At 45.2% G+C, this 11,887-nt stretch overlaps 1 long non-coding RNA gene across 1 annotated transcript in view; it reads right to left on the bottom strand.

Moving 5' to 3' along the window:
* Positions 1 to 288: 288 nt before the first annotated feature.
* Positions 289 to 11,887, bottom strand: part of LOC135115020 (uncharacterized) — a 122,181-nt gene continuing 110,582 nt past the window's right edge. The window contains exon 5 of the long non-coding RNA XR_010275923.1: positions 289 to 352. This is a non-coding gene — a long non-coding RNA (uncharacterized LOC135115020). The remainder of the gene's footprint in view (positions 353 to 11,887) is intronic.

Here is an 11,887-nt window from a genome sequence, read left to right on the forward strand (position 1 = left end):
GCCCTAAGGAAGCTGACAGAGGCGACAGAGACACGTGCAAAGCGAGGTTAATATTTCAAAAGAATGAATGATGGACAGAAACTGCTAACACGTAAAAAAAAAAAAATAATAATTAAATAAATGATGAAGCAAGGTGAGAAAAAGAAGGGAACAATTTCAAGAAACAATACTGAATCACACTGCTCATTTTGTATACAGGCTCCTACGTCATTATATTCAAGGGCAGGGCAAAAAAAAAAAGGCAAAAGAAAAAGGAGAATGTGAAGAAAACGGAGTGTGGCTTTGCTCACCTGACTGACGGCTGTGGGGACAGAGTGACGTCGCTCCTCAGGCCTTCATCTGCCTCTCCACTCTGTAAGGCGAACAGAAAAGGTGAACCAACGCATTCTTCACGCCGCTCTTTAACGATTACGAGACTCAAACCAGGTAGTTCAGGAGGAGGAGGAGGAGTAGGATAAGAGATCAAGAAAATGAACAGAATAAAAAAAGGTAAAAAAAAAAGAGAAAGAGGAGGATGAAGAAAAAAACTAAAGATAAGGAAATGGGAGAGGAAAAGAAAGGGAAGAGGAAGAGGAGGAGAAAGAGTAAGAAAGAAAACACCACTCAGCACAATCCACACCACCACCACTACCACTCTTCATTCCGAGCATGGGCCTGCGTATAGCCAGTCCACCCTCTCCACCCTCCACCCTCGGAAAATTGGTGACTCCAGTGGGCCGGGCGTGGCGCTGCACACACCCCCTTGACTACTGCACTACAGACGTCATGCACGAGTTGTAAAAATGTCCGTGTCTCTGAAGCCTTGTAATTAGTAGACGCCCAACCGACATAGTCTCCCTCCACCCTCTTCTGCCTCGCCCTAATGAGTCCTGTTCCGCCTTGCCCAACCTTGCCTTGCCTATCCCAGCTTTGCCTTGCCTTGCCTTGCCTTGCCTTGCCTTGCCATGCCCAGCTTTGCCTTGCCTTGCCTTGCTTTGCCTTGCCCTGCTTTGCCCAGCCTTGCCTTGTTTGCCTTGCCTTGCCTTGCCTTGTCCAGCCTTGCTTTGCCTTGTCTAACCTTGTCTTGCCTTCCCTTGCTTTGCCTTGCCTTGCCTTGCCTTGCTCTGCCTAGCCTTGTCTTGCCTTGCCTTGCCCAGCCTTGCCTTACCTTGCTTTGCCTTGCCTTGCCTAGCCTTGCCTTGCCCAGCCTTGCCTTGCCTTGCCTTGCCTTGCCCACCCTTGCGTTGCCCAGCCTTGCCTTGCCTTAACTTCCCCTGTCTTGTCTTACCCAACCTTGCCTTGCCCAGCCTTGCCTTGCCCAACCTTGCCTTGCCCAGCCTTGCCTTGCCCAGCCTTGCCTTGCCCAACCTTGCCTTACCCAGCCTTGCCTCGCCCTGTGTGAGGAGGGAAGGTGCTCTTCAGGATGCGACAAATTATATATTTTATAATAGTGATGAAGTAATAACGAAAACACACATACTCCCTCTAGTGTCATTACTACTACTACTACTACTACTACTACTACTACTACTACTACTACTCTTGGTGCTGCTGTTGTTGATGCCACTATTACTACTACTACTGCACCTACTACTACGAATAACCATCATCACTGCCAACTCACTATCACATCTATCAACACAGCACCACCACAACGCCGTCCTCATAAAACTACCACACTCTACTGTGTGTGTCACCAGCAGCAACAACAATACAAAACAGTACTGACTACAACATTTAATAATAACGACTACTATTTTTATTTTTGAATGGGACAATAGGACTCTCTCTCTCTCTCTCTCTCACACACACACACACACACACAAGGTGTCCAAGGAAACGCTAAAGTGGATAAGAAAATAAGATGCGGATGTCCCACGCGGGTTGAAGGTCAGTGCAGTCAGTGCGAGAGTTGCAGAATTGTCGTCGGTCATCTCCCTGAGTGGAGCAGTGTCTTGGTGAGTCTGTCTATAAAACAAACGCGCTAAGCCACACTCTGCCGCTCGTCCACTCAATTGAGGAGAAGCTTCAAGTTTCTGTGTTGCCTAATTAGCACCACGCTGGGCTGATGTGGCTGATGCACGCATTGCCCCCACCCCCCCAACCTCCGCCCTCCACCTCACCACCCTCACCTGTCCTGATCTAAGATTGAGTCATCTCCTCTCCGCACTTTCTCCCGCCAGTGAAGAATGAGGACCCTGATTAATATTTGCTCAGTATTAAGCAATGCCTAATATGACTAACTAATCCTGCATTATCAGGATTCACATGTCTTGCATGCACGTCCTGCAGGCGTTTAAGGAGGCGAGTGGAATACTGATATGGGTTTCTCCTCCCTTGCTTAGAATTTTGATTCTCCATGCTGTCTGGAAGGAATTCGCCACCGTCGTAAAGACGAGGAACTGACGAAGGGATTCAAGGAAAGGGTCTTTGCACCGCACCACGATGCTGTCTCGCCCACTCACCTCCAGGAGTCCCACATCACCAACTTGATTTGGGTTATCTTACTAGTATGTGCATGAGCATATTCCAACCTAAAAATAAAATTAAAGTCGGATATAAACATTGCTCTTCCTTGATTCCTGATTAACTAGACCGGTCCGTGTCCCAGCGTGAACAATGAACGTTGACGCACGAACTATAAGCTGCTGACCCACACTGAGAAGCGTAAGAGGCGCCACACCACCGAATTTGTTAAGAGCCTTACAAAATTCAAGTCAATTGGTGCAGTTCTCATCTTGGGCCACGACTGGATTGGCAGCATCACGAAAGAGAAATGGGAGCGGTGCGTATCCTACACATGTTTGTAGCCAATACATGCTGGAGAAGCCAAACTGGTCTTATTAAAAAGCTGGCCAGTAGAAAACAAAGTATAAATATCTAAAACAACATCAGTCATTTTCCCTTCCATTATATCCCTCAAATCAACTCAAGCGTAACAGTCTGGATGTATTGGCTGGCCCGGCGTAACGTCTGAGCCAATATCCACAACTCAGGTTTGCGTGAGGGTGTCCAAGAGATGTTTGCTTTGTTCTTTTGGCCTCAGGTACCCGCTGGACTTCTTCTTTAGAGCCCCTGGCGATCAGAATCCTAATTAAAGGCAGGACGCTCGAGGCTTCCCTTTTCGATGTTTTCACAGGTTGAGTGACAAGGAGTAGCGTCCAATAAACGTTAGGTGGCTGTAGCATACACAGTCGCTGGAGGCACTTAGAGGCAGCACTCGCCATCAATATAAAGGATTAATACAGCATGTACTACCGCCGGCTTCCCTTCGGGGTCTGTCTGTCCGCGCCGTCTCCCTCCGTGCACCTTCCCTCTTACATTGTCTCTATCCCGACCTATCAACTCTCCGTCCTTCAACTTCGCCTTGTTCTCAGACTTGCCATTCACCTGACTCAGCTCATTCTTCACTGTTGTATATTACGCAAACTTAATTATCATCGCTACTGGGTTAGTTGAATAGGAAAAAAAAAATTATTCTATTACCATCGTTCAGAATTCTTTCTAATGGCCACCGCCAGTGGCTTTCTGCGCGTCCCTCGTCTCACTGGGCGTGTCGGGGTTGATGCAATACCTGCAGTCACGTCTTGGTCACACGAGACAGCGTTACGGAAAATTACTTTAAGACCACCTTGTAGTGAAATAGCAAGACACTTGAAGCTAGAACCACAGCGTCACATAGCAATAATAATAAGATAATAATAATAATAATAATAATAATAATAATAATAATAATAATAATAATAATAATAATAATAATGATGATAAAAAAATTATAAAATAATAATAATAAAGCAGGTTTTATAAGTCTTCTTCTTCATACGACCTTAATCCCACTGTATTGCAGGGTCAGCCGCTCGAGTTATCCTTCTCCATCTGTTTCTATCCATTGCATCATCTTCTTGCACTCCCAGTTTGTTCATATCACTCCTTATTACGTCTCTCCATCTTATTCTCTGTCTCCCAACCCTCCTTCTCCCCCTAACCTCCACCATCATTGCCTTCCTCACTGCTTCATCCTCTTCTCTCCTTATCATGTGTCCAAAATATCTTAGTCGTGCTTCTCTTGCCTTCTTGATATTACATATTCCACACATTCTTCTTATATCTTCACTTTGTCTCCTTTCTAACAGTGAAATGCCAGCCATCCATCTCACCATCCTCATCTCCGTTCTCTCCAGAATGCCTTCCTCTTTCTTCCTTAAAAACCATGTCTCTGCACCATACAGAAGTACTGGTCTCAACACACTTCTGTATATCTTCATTCTCAGTTTCAATGGTATTTTCTTATCTAAGGTTACTCCACTCACTTCCCTCCATTTTTCCCATCCAGCTTTTACTCTTTGTCTAACTGTTTTTTCTGTTCCTCCTTCTTCTGCAATTACTGATCCTAGGTATTTGAACTCTCTTGTCTGCTTCAATCTTATGCCATCCTCTGATGTTACATTTATTTCCTCACAACCTTCTCTGTTGTTTACCATTGCCTCTGTCTTTTGTGTGCTCACTTCCATTCCCTTTCTCTCCAGTTTGCCTTTCCATGACAAATATCTCTCCTATAACTCTTCCTCCGTATCCACAATAATGACTAGGTCGTCGGCGAACAGCAACTGCCACAAGTCCTCATTGTCTCTCACATCCATAAGTAATATAAGTAATTTTTTTCTTTTGATGAAAGAGCTTCAGCAACTTTTCTTCTTCATCTTTCCCTCTTCTGTTTAATCTGATGGCACCACTACTATCTCAACTATCTTTAAAGTTGAACTCTTCGCTCAAAACTTTACTAAAAACTCTACCATGAAAGATTCAGGGCTGGTTCCTCTCTCCTTTCCCCTCCGATTATTTCATGACACCCGTTAAGATCCTTCGCAATGATGTTTTCCATGCCCTCTCTGGCATTAATCATCGGAAGGTTTATGGATCTGATGGGGTCCTTCCCATTGTTCTCTGAAACTGTGCCTCAGTGTTTGAACCTTGCCTTGCCAAACTCTTCCGACTCTATCTGTCAAAATCTACCTTTCCTCGCTGGAGGTCTGCCTATATTCAGCCTGTTCCTAAAAAGGGTGACTGCTCTAATCCCTCAAACTAACGTCCTATTGCTTTCCTGCTTTTCTAATTTTTTTTTTTTTAATCTATCCTCAGAAGGAAGATTCTTAAACATGCCACTTCATAATCTTATAACTAGCCGCCAGTATGGGTTCCGTCATGGCCACTGCCGGCCTACTGATCATCTGGCTTGCCTTACTGAATCTTGGTCTTAGGGATCTTGGTGAAACTTTCTCTGTTGCCTTAGATGTATCTAAAGCATTTGACAGAATCTGGCACAAAGCTTTAATCTCTAAACTACACTGCTACGGCTTCCATCCCTTCACCTCAAGTTTTCTTTCTGACCGTTCTATTGCTAACTGCATGCCTCCTCTCCTGCCGCGACCTCGCTGCACAAGACTTCCTACTTTCTCTCATCCTTATTTTGTCCACTTTTCTAATGCAAGAATTAACTAGTATTCTAAATCATTCATCCTTCACTTTTGTTATTAAAGAAAAAGAAGATAGGAAAACGTGAATTAAAATCTGGAAAATTTTATTTCTGTGTTTTATTACTGAACATTATCTGACATATGCATGCATTATAAAAATTCTCTTCTGTCTAGCGCGAGTGTGCGGTACTCTTCACTGTCTGTCGTCATTAACTTTGTGTAAAGGTAAAACTTGTTAACGCGACGCTCAGTTGACGCTACGCCATCTGCGGGACGATCCCCGAACGTGCTACTGAGCGTGGAAGGCGCCGTAGGCAGCCTCTTCCCATGTGCACACCACGGGAAGCCCATCCCGGCCAAACACACGCACTGAAGGCGACGGCCAGGCGGGGGTCCTGCAGGGGCTGGTCTCGGCTTGTGGCGGCCAAGCGTTTCTCGTCTTCAGTGAAGTGGCTGCTGCCGCCTTTCTGCGCGACCTTCGCCTCTGGCACGCGCTCATCCTGCCGGGCGTGGCGGTGGCGGCAGCAGTTTCGCATTGATCCAGCGCGTCAGTCTGGGCTGTAATACTCATGGTTTCCCTTTGTTCCTCGGCGTTTGCTGCCTCGTTCTTCAGTTTAAGGGCTGCCGCCTGTGCTTTTCTGCGCGCCCTTCGTCTCGCTGCGCTTGTCACGGTTGCTGCAGTATTCACGGTTTCGTAAAGGTTGGGCGCGGCAGTCTCGGCTGCAGTACTCGCGGTCTCGTTTCGTTCCGACGCGGCAGTCTCGGCTGCAGTACACGCGGTCTCGTCTCGTTCCGGCGTGGCAGTCTCGGCTGCAAGACTCGCGGTCACTTCTCGTTCCCGAACATTCGCGACGTACGAAGGGGGAGCCTCGTTCTTCAGTTTAAGGGCTGCCGCCTGTGCTTTTCTGCGCGCCCTTCGCCTCGCTGCGCGTGTCACGGTTGCTGCAGTATTCACGGTTTCCCAATGGTTGGGCGCGGCAGTCTCGGCTGCAGTACTCGCGGTCTCGTCTCGTACCGGTTTGGCAGTCTCGGCTGCAGTACTCGCGGTCTCGTGTCGTTCCGGCGCGGCAGTCTCGGCTGCAAGACTCGCGGTCACTTCTCGTTCCCGAACATTCGCGACGTACGAAGGGGGAGCCTCGTTCCTCAGTTTAAGGGCTGCCGCCTGTGCTTTTCTGCGCGCCCTTCGCCTTGCTGCGCGTGTCACGGTTGGTACAGTACTCACGATCACACATTGTCCTGGAGCGGAAGTCTCACTATGAGTCGGAGTGGCGGGAGCAAAATGGCTTAGTGCCTCAAGGAAGGCGTCACTGTACGGGGCAAAAACATCCAGTCCCTTCTTTTCTGCGTCTTCCACTTCCTCAGCCCACGTCAGGAAGGCCTCGGCCTCTTGCTCCTCCTCCACAGTCTTTACCACGCACTCAGGCTCCTGGTCTTCTTGCCCCTCTTCCACCAGATCCGCAGCGCACGTTACGAGGTTGCTGTCCACCAGCTGTACTATGTTTTCTTCCTGAACATCGTTAAGTTCTTCCTTCGCGTCTTTTGCTTCCTCCGACACGACCTCACACTCCAGGTTGTCGCCTGCATCATTACCTAACGGCGTGACAGACGCCGCCGACTGCTGGAAGGCGACAACGCCTTCGTCCAGGTTCTTCGCGGGGCCGCGTCCCCGCCTCTTCCGGAAGAGCCTGAAGAGCCAGCCGAAACAGCCTCGGCAGCCGCGGCTCTTCTCCTCCTCCTCAGTCATGTCGTGGGCGGTGTTGTGAACCACGTTGGGCTGACTCACCTCAGTACACACTTGCTTCACTTTGGTGGAGCGTTTGCCAAAGATTTTGAACATTCCTTGCTTGTGTTTGCTTGGAGCGTTTGTTGCTTGGCAGGTTTGCTGCTGGTCTTCCTCAGTGCAGTCTTCAGAAGCGGTCAGCATGATGCTGTTTTACCAACTGTGTGGCTCGCAAAACGTGGGCACTACCAATATTTACCATGAAGTGAAGGTGCCCCTTTGGCAGAAAACCTTAACTCCAAGCTGTCACTCCAAGCAGTGAGTGCTGACCAATCAGATGCTGTCTTCTAGAGATGGTGGAGGAGGGGAGGAGGACCACCAGTGGGGAAGGGAGGCTAAAGTTTTAAATACAAACAAATGGTGGCGCGACCATGGTAGCGCGATCTCTGTGGCGCCACCACATGTTTGCAGTAATTAAAATGTAAATTTCATAACACGTACAAAGAAGACAAAGGTAGATAAATAGATAGGTTATTGTATTGAGTACAATCTCGATGACACACAGTACATTACATTTCAAAATGAAAAAATCCAAAATGAAATATGATGCATGATAATGTTAACATGAAAGATCCACACTGACAACATTATTTTTACAATAATGGAAGATGGGTAAAACACCTTGATAGGCAATGGAGGAGCATTGCTACATAACCAGCGCAGAATATCCACCAGGAGTATATAGCAGCGCCTAGCCAGAAGGCTATCAATTGCAACTACAAGTCATATCTTTTCGGTAAAATTCAAATCTTTTCTTGAGTCGACGATCTGTTATACGCCTGAATCAATAGTGCACTTACTTCTGTATCTAACAGTACGTGTCCAGTCCCTCTGAGATTGCACTTGATGCGTGATATTTCCTGAATATTGGCCGAATCTTTATTTCATTACTCGTAAAAATATAATGATTGAACATATGAGGCTCAAAATGGTCTCGTTTTGAGGCGAGAGAGCTAAACTACGTTATCATAAGGTTAAGCAACAATACACACACAAACACATACACATACACACACACACACACACACACACACACACACACACACACACACACACACACACACACACACAAAAGACGAGTTTCGTAAGTGTCACGCTTGCAACATCCAACATAACGCCTTAATGAAGTTCGATATAACTTAAAACGAAGACGAAGATCTATTTAATTTGGCACTTCACAGAGAATTTCATTTTCCGTCTGCTGTGTTTCAGCTCTCGCTGAGACAAAATTCAATGGATTAAAATTACTGAAAACTGAGCGCATCTCTTTTTAAAGTTTCATTATGAAATTAGTGCATGCCGAGGAGAAATCTGAATTTCGCAGGATTCTTCATGTAAGCATTGCTGGTCCATACTATATGCTAAATTTTGTTTTAATCGCTTGATTAGTTCATGAAACATTTGCGCATGAAAATTCAGATTGACATGTTCAGTCATGTGTTAATGAAGGGAACATAAAACACGTTTCGGTAATATCGCCTGAGTAGTTACTGAGAAACTTTATACCAGACACCTTCCCACCCAGTATAAGTAGTGAAACCTGAATCACATAAAAGTGAAGGAATTGTTCTATCATTAATGGGAGTTTCGTTACAATAAGCCATGTGGTTTCTGAGATATAAGCTTGTGGATGGAGTAACGGTCTGCCCGCACCAGCCTTCTCATAATAAGCAAGATCCTGAACATAACTCCACCACCACCACCACCACCACCACCACTACAAAGAACAATGAGTGGTAAAAAAAGATGAGAGTAATGGTGCTAAGGAATGGGGTGGTTTTGCGGATATATTTACTTGGCACCGTGTGTCCTGTGGTGATGGGAAGTGAAGGGCAGGACAGGCAGGCCTTTCAGAAATAGGCACACCAATCATAGGACGCAAAATGTGGAAAATTGAACAGATAACAATATCAGTGTGTTTTTTCCTCTCTCTCTGTTAATCTCAGTCAAGCGAGCACGTCTCCTATTATTCCTCTGCCTCCCCTCACTGCTATTCCTCATTACTGTCTTTTTTCTTTTCTTTTTCTTTTTTTTCTTTTTTTCTTTTCTTCTTCTTCTTCTTCTTCTTCTTTTTCTTTTCATCTTTCTTTTCCTGTTATTCTGCTTTCTTAAGATTATCACCATCATCATTATCATCATCATCATCATCATCATCATCATCATTTACCATTCTCTTCTCTCTTTTTCTGCCCATCGTCGTCTTTTACTACTCCCGTCCCAACCTACCCACTCTCTCTCTCTCTCTCTCTCTCTCTCTCTCTCTCTCTCTTCGCAGCCTCTAATCTCTATATTTAATTTTAACTCAACTTCCTTTTATATCTTGCTATTAAGGTAAATTTTTTTCCTCTCTACTACAGGTTTTTTATTACTAAATATTACTATTACCTTATCCTGACATGATTTTAGTTGCTTTTAACATTCTGCTTTACTGTAATACAATTTTAGCGGCTTTTAACATTTTATAACGGCGCCATAAGACCACGGTGCAGCCGCACCCTACCAGTTTTTTTTTTTCTCTAATCACTAATTACTAATCTCTCTCTCTCTCTCTCTCTCTCTCTCTCTCTCTCTCTCTCTCTCTCTCTCTCTCTCTCTAACGAACGCCACAGGATCCCAGGGGGAGTGTAACCAATTTCTTTCACACCACACACTCGGGCAAAGCAGCAGTTACGAGTAAAAAACGCGGATAAAAGATTGTACTCTTAGTTGTGTTCGGAGGCTCATAGTAGGTGGCTGACGGCGCCCACCTGATGAACTCGAATAGCTGCTGCGATGATCATGATAGTGATTGTAGTCGTTTGGTATGTGTGTGTGTGTGTGTGTGTGTGTGTGTAGATGGAGATGCAATACTCGTAGATAACATGAACAGTTAGTTAGTCAAGCAGGAGGAGGAGAAGGAAGAGGAGGAGGAGGAGAAGGAGAAGGAGGAGGAGGAGGAGGAGGAGGAGGAGGAGGAGGAGGAGGAGGAGGAGGAGGAGGAGGAGGACGAGCAGAAAGAACAAGAACAAGATCAAGACGAACAAGAACAAAAACAAGAAAAGAAGAGAAAGAAGAACAAGAACAACAACAACAACAACAACAACAGTAGCAGCAGCAATATTAAAATGAAGCACAGGCCGCCAGATGGGAAGAGTTGTAAGGAGTCGGCGTTGGTTTGGTTAGGCAGGCGAGTCCATCTGTATCCCGGCGTGACAGCTGCTCCCACAACATTGCCCACACGCCATGATGAAGACCTCCAGGTGAGTCGACGGCGCAGGTGAGGAGTGGACGAGGAAGAAATAGACCACCTTGCTTCTCTCAGTGTGTGATTCTCTCTCTCTCTCTCTCTCTCTCTCTCTCTCTCTCTCTCTCTCTCTCTCTCTCTCTCTCTCTCTCTGTCAAAACTTGCTATGCTGTTTTTTATTGGCATTTTTTTGTTTCAAGTGCGTGTGGTCTGTATATCAAGACAGTACCAGATACATTAATCTTGCTGTACACGATGTTAATGAGTAATCAAGGGTAAGGCGGTGCTCAATCTCGCCAGACAGGATTAAATGCTGCTAATGACGATAATAGAATAAAGAATATAGAAGCTAAGAGCCATACATACTCAGATGTAGCGACAAATGACAAATAAATGTTTTGGAAAATTAAACTACTAAGAGAAGACCCCCTTAAGAAAAAAATTTCGCCACGTGTGCACTTGAAGGCCTTGGGATGTACACATTATTGGGTACTGAGGCACAAAAGCCCCCAGACTGATGTGTGTCGGAAGACAATGCATCAAGCACTAATAGGTCAACAAGCTGTGATTAACTCAAAATGCCTTGGAGGAAATGGACCGGAGCTAACTTCCACGTTTCACTGTAATCAAGAGGAGAACCAAGTTTTTATTTAATTTTCAAAGGATACAAAGGTGTCCATTCATCTCGTCCTTGGTATCATAACTATAAGACAAGGGGCAGATCACGCTTGCATGCATTCATAACCCGCCAATTTTCTGATACAGCAATGACAGCAATAAGAACTGTTTATCATGAATTACTTGACCCATTATTGTGTGGATGACTGGACGCCGCTGGCTGTGTACCTAGAAGTTGTATGAAAACTATATTATGAGGTTAATTTGTGACCTGTGACCTAAATTACAATTTCAGCAACACACATCACTAACTTCTCATTTGTATTCCCAGCTGGGTACTCAAATTTTTTTTTAATTACGTATATAAAAAATTAGTTGATCAGTACATGAAGTATGAGAGCGATACTTGCATTTTCCCTTGAGAATTTTGCCTTCGTGAAAATAACCATCGACATCAAATTTATTCTGACCCATCATTGACAGGATTCCAGTCAGCTTGCCGAATTTCATCCAATTTAACCTAATTTTCAACTGTCCATCACATCACACACATCTTGTCTCTCGGTAAAATAGTTACTGGGAATTTCGGTGTTTTGAGCTGTCTCCATAATTTTTTCTCTCCCCCAAGCTACCAACTCTGTACAGCGGTCTGATTTTCCCATGTATGGAGTAAGTTTTACAAAAGACATTTCGACTCACTAGCTGTTTTCAACCCTTAACCCTTCTCCTTTTGCTATCTTCTATCGGTATTTTCATAGTAACTGCTCTTCTGACCTTGCTAACTGCATGCCTCGCACAAATATACATTTAACA

Source organism: Scylla paramamosain, chromosome 1 (assembly GCF_035594125.1).
Source record: "Scylla paramamosain isolate STU-SP2022 chromosome 1, ASM3559412v1, whole genome shotgun sequence".
In the NCBI taxonomy this organism is placed as follows: Eukaryota; Metazoa; Arthropoda; class Malacostraca; order Decapoda; family Portunidae; genus Scylla; species Scylla paramamosain.